Genomic DNA, 20,930 nt, shown 5'->3' with positions numbered 1-20,930 from the left:
AACTCTAGAAAAGGGAAGGCATTGTAGGCTGGATAGACTGGGATGGATGGTATTATCTACAGTTACACTATCCAAGATGTAGCTGCTACTCATAGGAGCCCATTTAAGTTTAAATAAGTTAAAATTAAATAAAATTTAAAAGTCGGACAGTCGGTTGCACTGTCCACATCTCAAGTATTAAATAGATATGTGTAGCCAGTGACTATCATTTTGGACAGCACAGATAGAGAATATTTCCATAACTGCAGAAATTCCTGTTGGACAGTGCTGATCATGGGGACTTTGTTCACTGAAAAGAGAAATTTATTAGTAAGAAGATCATCTGAGGTCTTGAGAAGAATGGAGTGTCAGAGCCAGCCTCCAAAACTGATGAGGGGTTAAGAACTAGAGCTGGTGAGTGTAGACAGTCTTTTTAAGAAATTTAACTATGTAAATAAATGTAAGAGTAACATTGTATCTGACACATACTATGCATGTAATAAATAGTTGAATCTGAAGAGCTCCTGACAAGGTGGCTTCTGCATTTCAGCGCTTCATGTGGACCTGGAGACCTTATTGAATACGACCTGAGAGCCATCATTTGGCAGGACAGCCATAAGTAGCCACGCAGCCACCTTACTTTTTTCTCTAATGTAGCTTAGGCACTGGGAGGGTCTAACTCATGAAATGTTCATGTGTGGGTCTGGTTAACCGGAAAACTTTTCCCCCATTTTGCGTAGCAATAAAATGAAAGGAATTCAGCTGATTTTTTGACTTGAAATGGAAAGGGATACCTCACTGGAAGGAACATGAAAAGTTATCATTTCTTCTTATTTTCTCCTTATATTAAAGAAATAATTTGTGTTTTATTTCACATTACAAAAGAAATACATTTTCATGCAAAGTAATTTAGAAAAGACATATAAGCAAAAAAGAAGAAATTAAAATTATCCATGATATCCGTTTGTGGGTTTCAGCTCCAGAAGAAGAAACCCTGGCTTAAACAACAGCTATCATAATTTCCTGACATAACAGGAAGTCCAGGGTAGGGTAGGTTTCAGGGCTGGTGTATCCATTGGCCCACTGATGTCATTAAAAATCTAGAGTCCTTCATTATGTTGTACATCTGAAACTAATAAAATGTTAAATGTCAATTATACTTCAATTTAAAAAAAATCCAGATTCTTTTTCTCTCTCTGATCTGCCATCTTCAGTGTGGATTTATCAATCTTGTGGCAAGATGGTGGCAACAGCAGCTCAGGGTGTCACATCCAGAAAGAAAGGAGAGAGACTTCCTCATCTCTTTTAAAAATGAGAAAACTTCTCGTAAAACTTCTTATTGGACTCCTCCTCAAACCCTGTTTGCCAGAACTGGGTGACAAGCTCACTCCTTAACCAGTACTTACAAGGGGCACAACATTCTTTTCCGAGCCTTTGAAGCTATGGGGGTGGTCAGTTGTCCCTGACACATATAAATAAATGGGACTTGGGGAGATATTTTTTAAAAAGCAGCAAGCTATTCTGAAGGAAGATAGGGGAAATGGATACTGGGAAGCAATCAACAGTATCCATAGTTAGTAACCTGTATGTTTAACCTTCGTTAATGTTTTGGTAAATACCACTTGTGTGTGTGTGTGTAATAACACTGTTTATTCTGTGGTAATGTGTTTTTTCCCATCAACAATACATCATGAATATCCTTCCATGCCATAAACAATTTTCTATAGCATCATTTTAATGACCAGAGATATTTCATTTTTTAAGGATATGACATAGTATATTTACCAAAGAGAAATTAAAAATAAATATTTCCAAGTCTGGTGTGGAAAGTTAAATTTCCATCTGCTATAGGCTAAAATGGTATTACAAACTTAAGGTCTTGCTTTTTTTGAAGGTCAGTAATAAATCAGGAAGGAAACTTGTGTTGACATTTATTTTAATAAATTATGTTTTAAGTTAAAAGATGACCATTTCTTAGCTCCCTAACAAAAATTTCTAGAGTAACCTTCCTCACACATCAAATGATTCCCTGATATGTGAATCACTGGATTTCTATTTAATAATGTTGTAAAGATAACAGTAAAACATCAATCATTTCTGATAGGCTTAGGTCCTCATGTATAAGCTCTAAGGCTGAGACATTTATTTTACATTTCTTATGGATGTTCATAGTATTTCATCTGTAATATACGGTAGCTAATCTTTCTTAGAAGAATTTGCCTTTTAGAGAAATTGCTTCTCCCATGTGGATTACCTGAAAAACACCAAGAAAAGCCACACTTTCACAGGTAAAATAAAATTAGGAGTTAAGCATTGTTTTTTCAGACTGACTATATATTTTCCTCTATTTTAAAAATATTTTGGAAAAAAAGTAGAGCCCCAATTTTGTCAGAATAACTGCCCCAATTCTCCACTTGAGTCTACAAAGATCTCAGTGGGAAGATACAAAGTAAATCAGGGAGTCTGCTAGTTTTTACATTCCACATTATGATCAATTTATGCTGTTTCCTTTAAGGCTTACATTTAGTGAGACATCCCATTCCTAAAGGTCCTGCCAAGTAGTTATTGCTCTTGAACTTGGTGAGGTGAGGATACCAGCCTACTTCCTGGTGGTCCTCTTTCCTCTATCCCAAGCCTTTATTTGAGATAAATTTCCTGCCCACGGTCTGTTTCATACGCAGAAATTCATTGCTAGTTTACCTTATTGCCTGTTAAATATATGGCCAACTTGTGATTATTCAGAAACTTAAAATCCAGCCATTGCTTCTTTCATACTTTGTTCATTCATATTTGGTTAGCAATTCCAGCTCAGGAAGAACAAGACATATTTTGTACGGTGGAGAAGGAAAGGACCGACCACGAAAAATATCAATTATGTCTTTAGTCTATAGTGTTAAAAACACCAGAAGAAATAATACAGTCAGCATTCCTTAATTTCAATGCTTATAATTTTTGAAGCTCACCAGAAAAATAAAGTGTTATGCAAATTTACTTCTCTCTCTTCTCTATTTCCCTTCCCCAGCAAAAATATTGTAAATTGTTAAAAGTCTTCTGGTGACTTGTCATATTTGGCACGAGTTTAATTAGTTTTGGCAACTATATTAATGACTCATAAGAGAATACTTTTGGTCTCTTTGCTAAAACAGATGCCACTGCTAAAAGCAATGACAACAATGTCACATGGCCCTAAAATTGCAGGAATTTGCCACTGGTGGTCCAATAAAAACAAACGTGTGTGAAAAGAGAGTGAGGAGAAAATAAGACTTAAAATATACATTGTCATAAATGTTTAATCATAAAAGATCTGATCTTCTGTCACTTACTTAAACAACATGTTCAAGTTGGGGATCTGCAAGAGGCATCACAGGAACCACTAAAATTTTGAGTCCAATATGTTTATAATCATATTTCACTTGGACTAGTGTTCTTATTTCTCGTTCAGAGGAAGTGTCTCTAACAGCATCAGAAAATTCAGGGGATATCCTACTCATGTTTTGCTTCTCTAAAAAATTTCTTTTTGAAAACTAATGTGGGCCCTTAAAATTATTATCATTTTCCCATGTATCATCTGATTTGATGGCCATTATAACTACATGAGGTACTATCATTTGAAACATGAAAATATTCAAGCAACAAATGTTTGAATGCCTGTTTGTCTGCCACAAACTCTGCTAAGTACTGGAGAAACAACTCTAAACAAGTCCCTGGCCTTAAGGAACTCACAGTCCAAAGGCAGAAGAAGCAAGAAAACACTTGTGCTTATCAAGAACTTTGATAGGAAAGGTCCCATATGCTATGCTAGTGTCATAGAGACAAGATTCCCTGATGTGGGGGAGCCCCAGCAACCTCTCTATCCCAGACCCAAAGAGAAGTGTGGTCTCTCCTGTTCTGCTTTTCCTCTTCCACAGTACTTTAGGGAGATTCTGTATTTGCCAGCCCTAATTATGGATTTTTGTGCTTCAGAATCAAGAGAATGGGTAGAGAGAGATTGAAAAGGTGTGAGGAAAAAGGGGGCAATTATTTTTTACAAGATTAATTCTTTGCCTTCACCATTATAAAGAATCCTCATGGTGAGGAAAAAAGAAAAGATGCTCAAAAAAGGAGTTGAGAGGCTAAGCCACTACATGTAAAATCACATAAACAAGTTGCAGAGGGAAACTTGTCTCCAATCAAAAAACATGCCCGTGACCAATTCCCTTTGACCGAGGGTCCAAGACCATGCCCCCAGTCCCAGAGACTAGAAAGGGGTCTTTTTCTCTCCAACCAAGCTCTTGCTAGTCTGTGGCCCAGACAGGAAGTCAAGGTAAATAGTGGTACATCTCCCAGAGCTTGGAACATTCAGTTTGATCCAACACCATAGGCGTCGGCATAATGTCAATAAACTCTCCAAACTGATTCAACACGATCCTTATTAGAATCCCAGTTGGCTTCTTTATAAAAATTGACAAGCTGATCTTAAAAATCATATGGAAATGAAAATTCATGTGGAAATAAATTCTACTTACATGAAAGATCTACACAGAAAGTAGATTAGTGGTTAGCCAGGGCTAATGATGAGATAGGCAGGCGATAGCTAGAAGACAGGGACTTTCTTTTTGAGATGATGAAAATGTTCTGAAATCAATTGTGGTGATGTGTACACAACACCGGGAATACACGAAAATCTATTGAACTGTACACTATAAATGGGTAAAATGTATGGTATGTGAATTATATTTCAATAAAGCTATTACAAAAATTATACCCTTTTTATGTTTTTCTTAGATGACTATTCAATTCAGCAAAGTTTTTAATGGCTTTGAAAAAAAAAGGCAATGACTGATGTCCTCCAGAAAGATTGCATTCAACATAAATTCAACTTACATTGTCAACAATAGTGTATGAGGACGCCTGCCCCACCTTTTATTTTTTTCTATTTTCACTTCCATAGCATTTATTTCATTTTATTTTATTTTTTAACATCTTTATTGGAGTATAATAGCTTTACAGTGGTGTGTTAGTTTCTGCTTTATAACAAAGTGAATCAGCTATATATATACATATCCCCATATCTCTTCCCTCTTGCATCTCCCTCCCTCCCACCCTCCCTATCCCACCTCTCTAGGTGGTCACAAAGCACTGAGCTGACCTTCCAGTGCTATGGGGCTGCTTCCCACTAGCTATTGGTTTTACATTTGGTAGTGTATATATGTCCATGCAACTCTCTCACTTTGTCCCAGCGTACCCTTCCGCCTCCCCATGTCCTCAAGCCCATTCTCTAGTAGGTCTGCGTGTTTATTCCCATCCTGCCCCTAGGCTCTTCATGACCATAATTTTTTAGATTCCATATATATGTGTTAGCATACAGTATTTGTTTTTCTCTTTCTGACTTACTTCACTCTGTATGACAGACTCTGGGTCCATCCACCTCACTACAAATAACTCAATTTCGTTTCCTTTTATGGCTGAGTAATATTCCATTGTGCTACATCTTCTTTATCCATTTATCTGTTGATCAACACTTAGGTTGCTGCCATGTCCTGGCTATTGTAAATAGAGCTGCAATGAACATTGTGGTACATGACTCTTTTTGAATTATGGTTTTCTCAGGGTATATGCCCAGTAGCGGGATTGCTGGGTAGTATGGTAGTTCTATTTTTAGTTTTTTAAGGACCCTCCATACTGTTCTCTGTAGTGGCTGTATCAATTTACATTCCCATCCAACAGTGCAAGAGGGTTCCATTTTCTCCACACCCTCTCCTGCATTTGTTGTTTGTAGACTTTTTGATGATGGCCATTCTGACCGGTGTGAGATGATATCTCATTGTAGTTTTGATTTGCATTTCTCTAATGATTAATGATGCTGAGCATTCTTCCATGTGTTTCTTGGCAATCTGCATATCTTCTTTTGAGAAATGTCTACTTAGGTCTTCTGCCCATTTTTGGACAGGGTTTTTTGTTTTTTTGATATTGAGCTACTTGTACATTTTGGAGATTAATCCTTTGTCAGTTGCTTCATTTGCAAATACTTTCTCCCATTCTGAGGGTTGTCTTTTCGTCTTTTTTATAGTTTCCGTTGCTGTGAAAAAACTTTTATGTTTCATTAGGTCCCATTTGTTTATTTTTGTTTTTATTTCCATTTCTCTAGGAGGTGGGTAAAAAAAGATCTTGCTGTGGTTTATTTCATACAGTGTTCTGCCTATGTTTCCCTGTAAGAGTTTGATGGTGTCTGGCCTTACATTTAGGTCTTTAATCCATTTTGAGTTTATTTTTTTGTATGGTGTTAGGGAGTGTTCTAATTTCATTCTTTTCCATGTAGCTGTCCAGTTTTCCCAGCACCACTTACTGAAGAGGCTGTCTTTTCTCCACTGTATATTCTTGCCTCCTTTATCAAAGATAAGGTAACCATATGTGCATGGGTTTGTCTCTGGGCTTTCTATCCTGTTCCATTGATCTATATTTCTGTTTTTGTGCCAGTACCATACTATCTTGATTACTGTAGCTTTGTAGTATAGTCTGAAGTCAGGGAGCCTGATTCCTCCAGCTCCATTTTTCCTTATCAGAATTGCTTTGGCTATTTGGGTCTTTTCTGTTTCCATACAAACTGTGAAAAATTTTTTCCAGTTCTGTTAAAAATGCCAGTGGTAGATTGATAGGAATTGCATTGAATCTGTAGACTGCTTTGGGTAGTAGAGTCATTTTCACCATGTTGATTCTGCCAATCCAAGAACATAGTATATCTCTCCATCTGTTGGTATCATCTTTAATTTCTTTCATCAATGTCTTATAATTTTCTGCATACAGGTCTTTTGTCTCCTTAGGTAGGTTTATTCCTATATTTTATTCTTTTTGTTGCAATGGTAAATGGGAGTGTTTTGGGTTTTTTTTGTGGTACGCAGGCCTCTCACTGTTGTGGCTTCTCCAGTTGTGGAGCACAGGCTCTGGACGCGCAGGCTCAGCAGCCATGGCTCACGGACCCAGCCGCTCCACAGCATGTGGGATCTTCCCGGATTGGGGCACGAACCCGTGTCCCCTGCATCGGCAGGCGGACTCTCAACCACTGCACCACCAGGGAAGCCCTGGGAGTATTTTCTTAATTTCACTTTCAGATTTTTCATCATTAGTGTATAGGAATGCAAGAGAATTCTGTGCATTAATTTTGTATCCTGGTACTTTACCAAATTCTTTCATTAGCTCTAATAGTTTTCTGGTAGCATCTTTAGGATTCTCTATGTATAGTATAATGTCACCTGCAGACAGTGACAGCTTTACTTCTTCTTTTTCTATTTGGATTCCTTTTATGCCTTTTTCTTCTCTGATTGCTGTGGTTCAAACTTCCAAAACTATGTTGAACAATAGTAGTGAGAGCGGGCAACCTTGTCTTGTTCCTGATCTTAGTGGAAAAGGTTTCAGTTTTTCACCATTGAGGATGATGCTATCTGTGTGTTTGTCATATATGGCCTTTATTTTTATTTTTCTTTTTGCGGTACGTGGGCCTCTCACTGTTGTGGCCTCTCCCGTTGTGGAGCACAGGCTCCAGGCGCTCAGGCTCAGCGGCCATGGCTCATGGGCCTAGCCGCTCTGCAGCATGTGGAATCTTCCCAGACCGGGGCACGAACCCGCATCCGCTGCATCGGCAGGAGAACTCTCAACCACTGTGCTACCAGGGAAGCCCGTGGCCTTTATTATGTTGAGTTAAGTTTCCTCTATGCCTAATTTCTGGTGGGTTTTTATCATAAATGTGTGTTGAATCTTGTAGAAAGCTTTCTCTGCATCTATTGAAATGACCATATGGTTTTTCCCCTTCAATTTGTTAATATGGTGTATCACTGATTGATTTTCGTATATTGAGGAATCCTCGCATTCCTGGGATAAGCCCCACTTGATCATGGTGTATGATCCTTTTAATGTGCTGTTGGATTCCGTTTGCTAGTATTTTGTTGAGGATTTTTGTATCTATGTTCATCCGTGATTTTGACCTGTAGTTTTCTTCCTTTGTGACATCTTTGTTTGGTTTTGGTATCAGAGTGATGGTGGCCTCGTAGAATGAATTGGGAGTGTTCCTCCCTCTGCTATATTTTGGAAGAGTTTGAGAAGGATGGGTGTTAGCTCTTCTCTAAATGTTTGATAGAATTCGCCTGTGAATCCATCTGGTCCTGGGCTTTTGTTTGTTGGAAGATTTTTAATCACAGTTTCAATTTCAGTGCTTGTAATTGGTCTTTTCATATTTTCTATTTCTTCCAGGTTCAGTCTCAGAAGCTTGTGCATTTCTAAGAATTTGTCCATTTCTTCCATGTTGTCCATTATATTGGCATAGAGGTGCTTGTAGTAATCTCTCATGATCCTTTGTATTTCTGCCATGTCAGTTGTTACTTCTCCTTTTTCATTTCTAATTCTATTGATTTGAGTCTTCTCCCTTTTTTTCTTGATGAGTCTGGCTAATGGTTTATCAATTTTGTTTATCTTCTCAAAGAACCAGCTTTTAGTTTTATTGATCTTTGCTATCATTTCCTTCATTTATTTTTCATTCATTTCTGATCTGATCTTTATGATTTCTTTCCTTCTGCTAACTTTGGGGTTTTTTGTTCTTCTTTCTATAATTGCTTTAGGTGTAAGATTAGGTTGTTTATATGAGATGTTTCTTGTTTCTTAAGGTAGAATTTTATTGCTATAAACTTCCCTCTTAGAACTGCTTTTGCTGCATCCCATAGGTTTTGGTTCGTTGTGTTTTTATTTCTTACAGATTTTTTCCTGTAATTTATATCTAGTCTCATAGCATTGTGGTTGGAAAAGATACTTGATATGATTTCGATTACCTTTAATTTACCAAGGCTTGATTTGTGACCCAAGATATGATCTATCCTGGAGAATGTTCCATGAGCACTTGAGAAGAAAGTGTATTCTGTTGTTTTTGGGTGGAATGTCCTATAAATATCAATTAAGTCCATCTTGTTTAATGGGTCACTGAAACCTTCTTTTTCCTGATTTATTTTCATTTTGAATGATCTGTTCATTGGTGAAAGTGGGGTGTTCAAGTCCCCTACTATGATTGTGTTAATGTCAATTTCCCCTTTTACGGCTGTTAGCATTTGCCTTATGTATTGAGGTGCTCCTATGTTGGGTGCATAAACATTTACAATTGTTATCTTCTTCTTGGATTGATCCCTTGATCATTATGTAGTGTCCTTCTTTGTCTCCTGCAATAGTCTTTATTTTAATGTCTATTCTGTCTGATATGAGTATTGCTACTCCAGCTTTCTTTTGATTTCCATTTGCATGGAATATCTTTTTCTATCCCCTCACTTTCAGTCTGTATGTGTCCCTAGGTCTGAAGTGGGTCTCTTGTAGACAGCACATATATGGGTCTTGTTTTTGTATCCATTCAGCCAGTCTGTGTCTTTTGGTTGGAGCATTTAATGTATTTACATTTAAGGTATTTATCGATATGTATGTTCCTATTACCATTTTCTTAATTGTTTTGGGTTTGTTATTGTAGGTCTTTTCCTTCTCTTGTGTTTCCTGCCTAGAGAAGTTCCTTTAGCATTTGCTGTAAAGCTGGTTTGGGGATGCTGAATTCTCTTAGATTTTGCTTCTCTGTTAAGGTTTAAATTTCTCTGTCAAATCTGAATGAGATCCTTGCTGGGTAGAGTAATCTTAGTGGTAGATTTTCCCCTTTCATCACTTTAAATATGTCCTGCCACTCCCTTCTGGCTTTCAGAGATTCTGCTGATAGATCAGCTGTTAACCTCATGGGGATTCCCTTGTGTGTTATTTGTTGTTTTTCCCTTGCTGCTTTCAATATTTTTTCTTTGTATTTAATTTTTGATAGTTTGATTAATATGTGTCTTGGCATGTTTCTCCTTGGATTTATCCGGTATGGGACTCTCTGTGCTTCCTGGACTTGATTAAGTATTTCCTTTCCCATATTAGGGAAGTTTTCAACTATAATCTCTTCAAATATTTTCTCAGTCCCTTTTTGTTTTCTCTTCTTCTTTTGGGACCCCTATAATTCAAATGTTGGTGCATTTAATGTTGTCCCAGAGGTCTCTGAGACTGTCCTCAATTCTTTTCATTCTTTTTTCTTTATTCTGCTCTGCAGTAGTTATTTCCACTATTTTATCTTCCAGGTCACTTATCCGTTCTTCTGCCTAAGTTATTCTGCTATTTATTCCTTCTAGAGTATTTTAATTTCATTTATTGTGTTGTTCACCATTGTTTGTTTGCTCTTTAGTTCTTCTAGGTCCTTATTAAACGTTTTTTGTATATTCTCCATTCTATTTCCATGATTTTGGGTCATCTTTACTATCATTATTTTGAATTCTTTTTCAGGTAGGCTGCCTATTTCCTCTTCATTTGTTTGGTCTGGTGGGTTTTTACCTTACTCCTTCATTTGCTGTGTGTTTCTCTGTCTTCTCATTTTGCTTAACTTACTGTGTTTGGGGTTTCCTTTTTGCAAGCTGTATGTTCGTCGTTCCTGTTGTTTTTGGTGTCTTCTCCCAGTGGCTAAGGTTGGTTCAGTGGGTTGTGTAGGCTTCCTGGTGGAGGGGACTGCTGCCTGTGTTCTGGTGGATGAGGCTGGATCTTGTCCTTCTGGTGGGCACGTCCACGTCTGGCGGTGTGTTTTGGGGTGTTTGCGACCTTATTATGATTTTAGGCAGCCTCTCTGCTAATGGGTAGTGTTGTGTTCCTGTCTTGGTAGTTGTTTGGCATAGGGTGTCCAGCACTGCAACTTGCTCGTCGTTGAGTGGAGCTGGGTCATGGTGTTGAGATGGAGATCTCTGGGAGATTTTTGCCATTTGATATTACATGGAGCTGGGAGGTCTCTGGTGGACCAACGTCCTGAACTCAGATCTCCCACCTCAGAGGCACATGCTGGACGACCGGCCAGAGTACCAAGATCCTGTCATCCACTCAACTCAGAATAAAAGGGAGAAGAAAAGAAAGGAGGGCTTCCCTGGTGGCTCAGTGGTTGAGAGCCCGCCTGCCGATGCAGGGGACACGGGTTCATGCCCCAGTTCGGTAAGATCCCACATGCCACGGAGTGGCTAGGCCTGTGAGCCATGGCCACTGAGACTGCACATCCGGAGCCTGTACTCCGCAATGGGAGAGGCCACAACAGTGAGAGGCCCGCGTACTACAAAAAAAAAAAAAAAAGGAAAGAAAGAAAGAAGAGAGCAACCAAACCAAAAAACAAATCTACCAATGATAACAAGCTCTAAAAACTATACTGAAAACAAACAAAAACGGACAGATAGAACCGTGGGACAAATGTTAAAAGCAAAACTATACAGACAGAATCAAACATAGAAGCATACACATACACTCTCACAAAAAGAGAAAAAGAGAAAAATATATATATATCGTTGCTCCCAGCGTCTACCGCCTCAATTTGGGATGATTCGTTGTCTATTCAGGTATTCCACAGATGCAGGGTACCTCAAGTTAACTGTGGGGATTTAATCCTCTGCTCCTGAGGCTGCTAGGAGAGATTTCCCTTTCTCTTCTTTGTTCGCACAGCTCCTGGGGTTCAGCTTTGGATTTGGCCCTTCCTCTTGTGTAGGTCACCTGAGGGCATCTGTTCCTCACTCAGACAGGACGGGGTTAAAGTTGAAGCTGATTAGGGGTCTTTGGCTCATTCAGGCTGGGGTGAGGGAGGGGTACGGAGTTCAGGGCGAGCCTGCGGAGGCAGAGGCCAGTGTGACGTTGCACCAGCCTGAGCTGCACCGTGTGTTCTTCCAGGGAAGTTGTCCCTGGATCACGGGACCCTGGCAGTGGTGGGCTGCACAGGCTCCTGGGAGGGGATGTGTGGATAGTGACCTGTGCTTGTACACAGGCTTCTTGGTGGCTGCAGCAGTGGCCTTAGTGTCTCATGCTCGTCTCTGGTGTCCATGCTGATAACCATGGCTTGCGCCCGTCTCTGGAGCTTGTTTAGGAAGTGCTCTTAATCCCCTTTCCTCGCACACTGTGAAACAAAGAGGGAAGAAAATGTCTCTTGCCTCTGAGGCAGGTCCAGACTTTTTCCTGGACTCCCTCCCAGCTAGCTGTAGCGCACTAGTCCCTTCAGGCTGTGTCCACGCAGCCACACCCAGTCCTCTCCCTGCGATCTGATCTCCTGAAGCCCGAGCCTCAGCTCCCAGTCACCACCCGCACCTGCAGGCGAGCAGACAAGCCTCTCGGGCTGGTGAGTGCTGGTCAGCACGGATCCTCTGTGCAGGAATCTCTCCGCTTTGCCCTCCGCCCCACTGTGGCTGCGCTCTCCTCCTTGGCTCTGAAGCTTGCCCCCCGCCACCCCCCCCCGTCTCTGCCTGCGAAGGGGCTTCCTAGTGTGTGAAAACTTTTCCTCCTTCACAGCTCTCTCCCACTTGTGCAGGTCCTGTCCCTATTCTTTTGTCTCTGTTTTTTTCTTTTTTCTTTTGCCCTACCTTTTTGCCTTTTGGGTCGTCTGAGTTCTTCTGCCAGCGTTCAGTAGGTGCTCTGTAGGAGTTGTTCCATGTGTAGATGTATTTCTGGTGTATCTGTGGGGAGGAAGGTGATCTCTGTGTCTTACTCTTCCGCCATCTTGAAGTTCCTCCCATCACGCCTGCCCCCTTGACTGATATTCAGGTGGCAAGCACTGGAGGAACACGTGGTAGTTTATGGCTGGCATCGGTTCTGGGAGGTTGGTGTCTGTACTATATTCATTGTTAAATTACTTTGAATATGCCTCCTATCTGTTCCCTACATCCTGGCTTACCTTGGGAATCATGAAATTTTCACGTTTTTGTAAAGTTGACAAATTGAAAGTAATTTGGTTGAATTCTTTTAATTCTGAGTGGAGTGGAGTATGATTTCATTTTTCAGCAATCCTTGATCTTTTATTTTTATCAAAGTAATCTACACATGGTTTAAATATTTAATTAGATCGTAAGAATTTAAAATGAAAATCATCTGTCCCTAGCCCCATCTCAGTCCTTTTCCCCGAGGCAACCGTGTTACTCTTCTAACATTTTCTGATTTTAGTTGTTTGTGTGATTCTCAATATCTTTAAATCTACTCAATACCTCTAAATAATGTATCTAAATCCTTATTTCTTGAAGTATCCCTTTAAAAAGCCATCTCTTGACTTCCTGCCACTGTACTTAGCTCATCTTCTTTCCTATCTTCCATATAGTCATGTCATTTTTTTTTATCTTTATCAGTTGCTTTTGTAACTTTGAATAATATACTTACATATTTCTTTCTTTTTTGTCAATTACCACCATAAGGATCTTAGGCTCAGAGTGTTTCCCTCTGCTTTCATTTTTCCCTTTCCCTTTCCCTTTCCACTTTCTGTCATCTACTGAACAAACTCGACACCTTCCACATTGTCAAGACTGATGGTATTTATTATTTATATTCTACTCTGAAATGGTAAATGCATCTGTGCTGTGTCAATACTTTGATTCTAAAAGCTGAAACTCAATTAAATCCTTATGGTACTATGACCATGTAAATACTGTTCACTGTAGATCCAAGTAACGTGCTATGTATATATTTACTTTTCTTGTTCCTTGTGGAGCTTCTAATTGCTTATTTATTCTGGTATTGCAGGTTTTATTGCAACTTAAATATTTTTTCCATTCTCCAAAGAATGCTATGAAATGTATGAAATCTCCTTTTCCAAGATACCTCCTTCTTGGACACCTAGCTTCCTAACACTAGTTGTTTTCTAGGTTGCTGCACAGCTGCATTCTGGAGCTTCCCTTTGTCATTCTCCTGGGTTCAGTTCACTACATTTCAGATCCTGGTATAACTGCCTGAGAAAGGCCCTATGACAGCTAAACTTGGTCTGAAAATATTTTCATTATTTCATCACACTTAATTTATAATTAGACTGAGTATAGAATTTCCAGATAATAGTATTAGAATATTTTTGTTGTAAGTGGCAGAAAACTTGGTTTACAAAGAGAGGGGTAGGGGGTTTCTGGTGGAAATAACCAAAAACCCTAGAGTTGAATTGTCTTCAGGTATGTTTCAATCCAGAGGTTCACAGAGTTGTATGGGCTTTGGCTCTATTTTTTTAAAGTGATTCTCCCCTTCCCTCCACCCACTGCATTGTGATCAGAGAATGTAATCTACATTTTTAAAAGTCGTTTTTAACATTAATTGAGATATGGTTAATTTTATAAATGTTCCTTGGATTTTGGAAAACAGTATACTGTCATACCAGAGAAGTAATTTTTTTCCAGATTCTATAAGTACTCATTTATATTATATTTCAAAAGCCCAGCTTTATTTCTTTTTCTTAGCATATATCTGGTGGATCTTTTCCCCTGTATTTGCTCTATTCACACAGCTCACTATTGTGCTCCAGTGGTTGTGATGGAAACCATTTTAAACTCAAAGCGTTATTTGGACTATCTGTGGTACAGAATCTCTATACACTTATACCTAGGAGAGTCTGGTGCATGGGTGCTCAAAATACTTGTTAAAGGGGTTAGTTTATAAAATGGAAGGGCACGTCTAAGGAAAGCAGCTCACTTCTGCTATGCTCTGTAGGTATCTCCATCTATTTCTGCAATTTCCCATTTGTTTCATTTTTTATTCCCTTTAGCTACTTGAAATCAATATCTAATTTTCAGTGCGAATATCTCAGGGACAGAAATACATCACTGACCATATTTTTTGCCTGCCTTTTTATCCACTCAAATTCTCACTATTCATTTACTAAGAGTACAGAAAACCTGTGAAAGAATTGTTCCTACTCACAACTAAATTAAAGGAACTCGTGGAGTGTCAGTTTTCTCAAACTCCCAGAAACGTCCTAAAGACAATCACCTAGGGGACCCCATTTGTGCTCACAAACAGGGTGGGATTGCTTTAGTGGGCATGTGGCCCCTTTCCTATTGACACCTCCAGGCTACAGAGGGAGGGAATGCAGAGGGATGGCAAAGGTTCAGGGGCACCAGGCCTGCTCCCCTTAGAAACATCACCAAAGGGCCTGACCTTGTGGACATTTGCCTGGCTTGATTTATGGAGCAAATCTAGCCTTACCCAGAGAAGTTTCTCTTTCCCCTAAAATGAGACTTCTGTATTCAGACTTACATCGGCAATTTTGTTCTTTTTAAAGACACAACTCTCCCCACCCCCAGGGACTTAGGCATAATTTGAATTGTCATATGGTGCTGATATACAGAAGGTTTGGTCTGGCTGCTAATACTGGCAAAAGGAGTTGAGTTTTTCCCAGTAGAATGAACATTCTGTATTTAATGAAAGCAAGATTCTAAAAATTGGTTTCTGTAACATGTAGGTCTTATAGAATTGTACATGGCTCAGGGACCACTTAGATGGTATACAGGAGTCAGCTATTTTATCCAAAGAAGTGTTCTTTAGTGATTCCAGTTGTGGTCCAGGGCTAACAGCTTCACATAAATCTCATCTGAGACAGACCCAAGGTGGATCTTCCCTTCAGTCAGCATTTGTGTGTTCTGTGTGGCTAATAATATTTTTGACAGTGTGACTTAATCACAAAGACGTGATCAAGTATCAATTTTTAAATGGGCATATTTCTTAATGAACAGCCTGCTGGGTGGGAGATGCTACTCACTTGATGGCTTGCTCAGTAGTACTCTAGAATGAGAAGAACATTGTTTTGCACCTCAGTCTAAGCATCTCTTCAAGATAAGCACCTCCACACTTGAATTTGAAATGAATCAAGTCGTTTGGCCAGTGCACTGTCACCAATGTTTTCAAATATTTTTCTTCCTAACCTAAGCAAAATTAGAAAGCTTTCCTTCCTCTAGATTGTAGGTAACATAAAAGGTTAGAATAGGCTGAAAAAGAAAGCTTGGTTAAAAAAAAATTCTACTTCTAGGAATATAATCTACATATATATATATATATATATATATATATATATATATATATATTTAAAAGCCAAGCTATAAAAGGATCTTCAGTCAGCATTTTCTTTAATTAAAAAAAAAAAAACCCTGGAAACTACTTAAACACCAATTAATAAAGGGCTACTGAAATATATCGTAGAATATATTGGAGATATATAGCTTCTGACAGAACTGGATGCTCTGCAGCTGTTAAAAGGAATGAGGTTGATCTATTTGTGCTAACAAATAGAAGTTTGTTAGCACAAATAGGAAGTTCTTCAAGATATCTTATTATGTGGGCTTCCCTGGTGGCGTAGTGGTTGAGAGTCTGCCTGCTAATGCTAGGGGACACGGGTATGAGCCCTGGTCTGGGAGGGTCCCACATGCCGAGGAGCAACTGGGCCCGTGAGCCACAATTACTGAGCCTGCGCGTCTGGAGCCTGTGCTCCGCAACAAGAGAGGCCGCGATAGCGAGAGGCCTGCGGACCGCGATGAAGAGTGGCTCCCGCTTGCCACAGCTAGAGAAAGCCCTCGCACAGAAACGAAGACCCAACACAGCCATAAATAAATAAATAAATTTAAAGACATCTTATCATGTGAAAACAAGGCAGATGAGACACTATGGGTATTAGTTGTGTGATGCCCTCTATGAAAAAAATTTAAATATGTGCATGTGTGAGTTGTGTTTGTGTCTGTACAGTGCATTTGATATATGAGCAAAATGTTTTTGCTCATTTGATATATGAGAAAATGTTTTCTGAAAGAACTATAAGACACTGCCAATAACAGGATAAGAGTGACCAGATGAGGAAGGAGAATATTACGTTTCACTTTACAACTTTCTGTACTGCTTGAATTTTTCTTTACGTACCTGAGTTAATTTTTTAAAAACGTGTTATCAGAGGTTATCTATGGGTAGGGTTATAGAACATTATTAGTAACATCTTTATAGTTTTATACATTAAAGAAAACAAGCAAATGTTACTTTTAAAAGCCCAATTATGGCATATTATAGTCTTAACAACAACAGATAAGGTGGTTAAATTTCAAAGTTTGTTTCTTTAATACAACTTATAAATTCACTCTCTTCTAGTCTAACAGAAATGACGCTTGTGCAAGAAAACTTTTGCTCTGATATGTGAAATAGGCTCAGGAAGAGAAAGTTGTTTCAAAGTGTGATAATCTAGAATTAGGGTTTTTAAAAAATATATTAGAGAGAAGTTTTTGAAAAATATGTGTATTAATTCATAATGATATCAGGAAAAATGTATAAAATGAATACACTATGGACAAAATGCATTTCTGAGTGTTTTTCTTTAGTTGCACACATATTGTGTAAAATTTTTTTAATTTAAAGATTTTCTCAAAGATATCATAATTTGCCACAATCCTTAAGAAATACCACCAGATGAGGACGTTGAAACAGGTACTGGATGTTTTCCTTTCATGAAGCAGCTGTTTAAGTCATTCTGCATTTCCTTCCCTCTACCTGATAGTTTCAGTTCTGTGGTTAAAATTACTTGAAACCAGCCCTGATCATTCACTTAAGACACAGTGATACTCTGTTCTCCCATAACCTCACAGAGCACCAGAGAGAAGGCAAAGCACTCACACTTCCATCAGACTTGCTGATTACCTGATGGATTATGAAGTGGGATAGAAGTTGATTCTGGTGTATATCACTTCCATAAAATTAATGATCACCTCAAAAGTGGTTTTAGTCTACATTCAACAGGACCCATGAAGGGATTTTCACTCAGCTTCAGGTTTTTCTCTGATTAAAAATAGACTTTTCTCTTTTCCTTTAAGTTGAATTTCAAAGTCCAGTTGCTGTGATTGCTCAGTAAGAAAGAGGTGAATCAGATTTGCATTTGTGACTTATGAAGAACTTTAGTGCCTGATGGTGAGTGAAAAAGAGGAAGTGGGACACGCCTTGGCTGGGACACCAGGCTTCCAGGAAGCCAAGGGGTCTGTACCTCTTCTCAGTGTCCTAGGAGGTTTAAAAGCATTCTCTTCTCAGCAAACAATGCCTCAGAGGGGACCAAGCCCCACCATATTTATTCAGACTGCTTAATACGAGTAGTCAAATTTAGGACAAAACACTGTGTTATTTCCGGGGAGAATATTTTAACAATATTTTGTAAGAGTTGACTTGGTACAAATGCATTTCAATTAAATATACCCAAATATTTGCTGATGAAATACCTGCTCAGGTCATAGTTGGGAGTCTACACATTAGACCCCGAGTCCACTACAAGTCACATCACCAAAGGTTCTCTGCGTTACATCAGAGAAGCAACTCATTGCACCTCATGAATATTCGGAAAAAGTTTTTTCTTTCTCTGGTTCTTAGTGGTCTCCCTGTAATCTTGCTCCTGACCTTGATCCTCTCCTCAATGCCAGTTCAGTTTTAATTCTAGTTCAGACACGTTTGAAGTACCATCCCAGGCCTTAACCCTCCATTGCCTGTTTTGGTTGTGATAAACTTAGTATTACTTCATTTTGAGCCAACTCCTGCCCCCGTCCAGTTTTCATCTGTAACAAGATGTTTGAATCTGCGTCCAAAGTGGGAATTTGCTTGGCCCACCTGTGTTTCTTTAAAAGTCTTGAAAGTCGGTGTGTTTACTGTCTTTTGACTTTGAGGACTCCAGGCTTGCTTACCTCCCATGACCTTTTGTCCCTGTGTATCCTTGTATGTAAACAGCTTTGCAGCAGTGAAACTCCAACTCTCAGTGACCTTGCCAGCACGGCAGTGAGTAATTGTTCTCAGAGAGAAATCTCTTCCTAAGCTCATTTTTCTTCACATCTCCTGCCCCCAAAGGGCTGCTGTTGGCAACAGTCAGACATGTCATTTCTCCTCCACATGATCTTGTTTTTAGATGAACATCTTTAAAAGAGCAAGTTCACAAATAATTTGCAGTCATCTTTCAATTATCTTCATTCTTTGTTTTCACCAAGTATAAATCTCCCATTTCCTCACGTCTTTGGGGTGTGTTTCCACATTTAGCCTTCTTTCAGAAAAAGTATATTTCTACCTTCTTGTTGAACTGGCTTTTGACCTAGATTCCTCTACTCTCCCAAATGCCAATATACCCATCCCGAATTCTCAGGAAAGGAGCACAAGTGGGTTTCTGCCTCCAAACAGCACAGTATGGAGAGAAAAGGTCCACTTATTTCCACCCTTTACCCACCTGCCCTCCAACACACGCCCACAGCTGCATGGCAGACCACGTCCAAGCAGAGCCTGGCATAGGCTCCAAAGGGAAAGGAGCTGGGCTCAGGGTCAAGGTGAAACCTGAAGAAACTATTTCCCTGAGCATAATGGCCCCTTTATAGTGGGATGCCTTTGCACAGTATGAGGGTGGTCCCTTTGCCCAGAAACAAACCTGGGTTAAGGGGAGAAGTCCAGAATGGAGCAAATAATGCTTCTCTGCTATTCCAGTTGCCAATTTGTTTTCCTAACGTAGGTAGCCAGAACTTGCTTGCTAATGACTTAGAGACCAGGAATTGCAACTCTGATGCATGCAAATCAACTACAGTATTGTTTTCTAGCACAGTTTCTTTAAAAAATAATTTGAATTTGAATGCCTTCTCCAGTTTGCCTTAGCCTGTCTGCTCCCTGCTTACCCCCCAAGTGTTCTGAGTTTACACCCCGTTAGACTTAACAAGAATTAATTGGGGATCTTCTCAGTTCTCAACTCTATGCTAGGTACTACAAAGATGCCTTGGACAGACGAGACAAAGCCCACAAGCTCCTCCCTAGTAAATTTTCCTGGGACTTAGGATCTCAAGAAGAAAAAGCAGGAAATACGCAAGAGGCAAAGTTAAGGGAATTTGGACAAAGGGATCAACGTTGGCCAACAAAGCTGGAGAGGCATCTTTGTATATGAGGAAGGGATTGTTGAAGGGTGGGAGGGTATGTGAATAGAGAAAGGCAATCAAAGATTCATGAGCCAAGATGTAAATCTGTGGGCAGCTCCTTGGGGGTTTAAGAGGAGGAGAGCCTTGTCTGAGTGGGGGATTTGTGTGAAGGAGCTCCAGGAGCTGCAGATTCCTACCACATTCACAGTGGTTTTTGTTCTTTGTCTCCCCTTAATACCCTTGTATTCAGTATTTGGATAGTATGATTTTGTCTAACTACATTGCCCAAGTGTCCCTCCTCCAGACCACATCAACCAAGGCAAGACTTTGGATTTACTTTTCTGTGGTGTTCTCCCATTAGAATTCTCTAGCCTTTCACACCTAAGAGACATTCCACAGCCATGCCATCAGGCACATGAAAGACTTCACTCTAGAGACATATACTGAGTCTGCCCAAGGCCAAGTCCAATAGAGGAGACCACATAAGTGTCAAATGAATATCTAGAATAGTCAATTCAGGTTTACTTTCTTGTCTTTATTGTATATCATGCACTGAATTTCTAAGGCAAGATAACTTATTTTTATGATCAATCATTGCACTAAACTAATGTGTTGATAATCACATTTTTCCCAGGTATCATTGTCTGACCAGCAATATGATGAGGCATCATTCACCGTCTTGGCCTCTAGGCTAATTTGGCTGTTCACAGTTATGAGGTTCCTTTGAAAAATATTGGTAGCCTCTAGCAGTTAGAGATCTATGTCCTCTCCCTCATCCAACTCACCACCAGGACATATGTTTAAATGAAAGCACATCTCAGATCAAATTCTGCCACATACCCATGAACGTGTATTAGCAGGTAGGCACAAAAGTACTCATTCAACCTCTTTCCTCTATTCTCTTGTCTTCTTAAGGACTGTGACCAGCCTGTTGCAGGAAATATTCAGTTAGATGTGATCACAACAACATTTTTGACATCAGGATCAGGTGACAGAGGTGACAGAGGCTACCCTCCAATAGGTGGGGAACCATAGGACAGAATTCTATCCCTAGGGCATCATTCCAAAGGTGTTGGGCCACTGGGTTTGTCAAATCAAGGGAGGAAGTGCCAGTGGAAATCTTAGGCAACCACATGCCTTAACACTAGTCATTTCTCCAGTGAAAACCTACTTCTAAGACTCCCTGTGGTAACTAATAAACCCTCTGAGGCAGATGGAGATAGGATTATTTGAAGCCCTTGCCTTGGTCTCTTCTGGAGCCTAAATTCC

The sequence above is a fragment of the Delphinapterus leucas genome, chromosome 6 (genome assembly GCF_059928025.1).
Source record: "Delphinapterus leucas isolate spDelLeu-1000000601 "Yukka" chromosome 6, BTC_Dleu_Yukka2, whole genome shotgun sequence".
Taxonomy (NCBI): domain Eukaryota; kingdom Metazoa; phylum Chordata; class Mammalia; order Artiodactyla; family Monodontidae; genus Delphinapterus; species Delphinapterus leucas.
The sequence above is the reverse complement of the archived record's forward strand: the minus strand, read 5'-3'. Positions refer to the sequence as shown.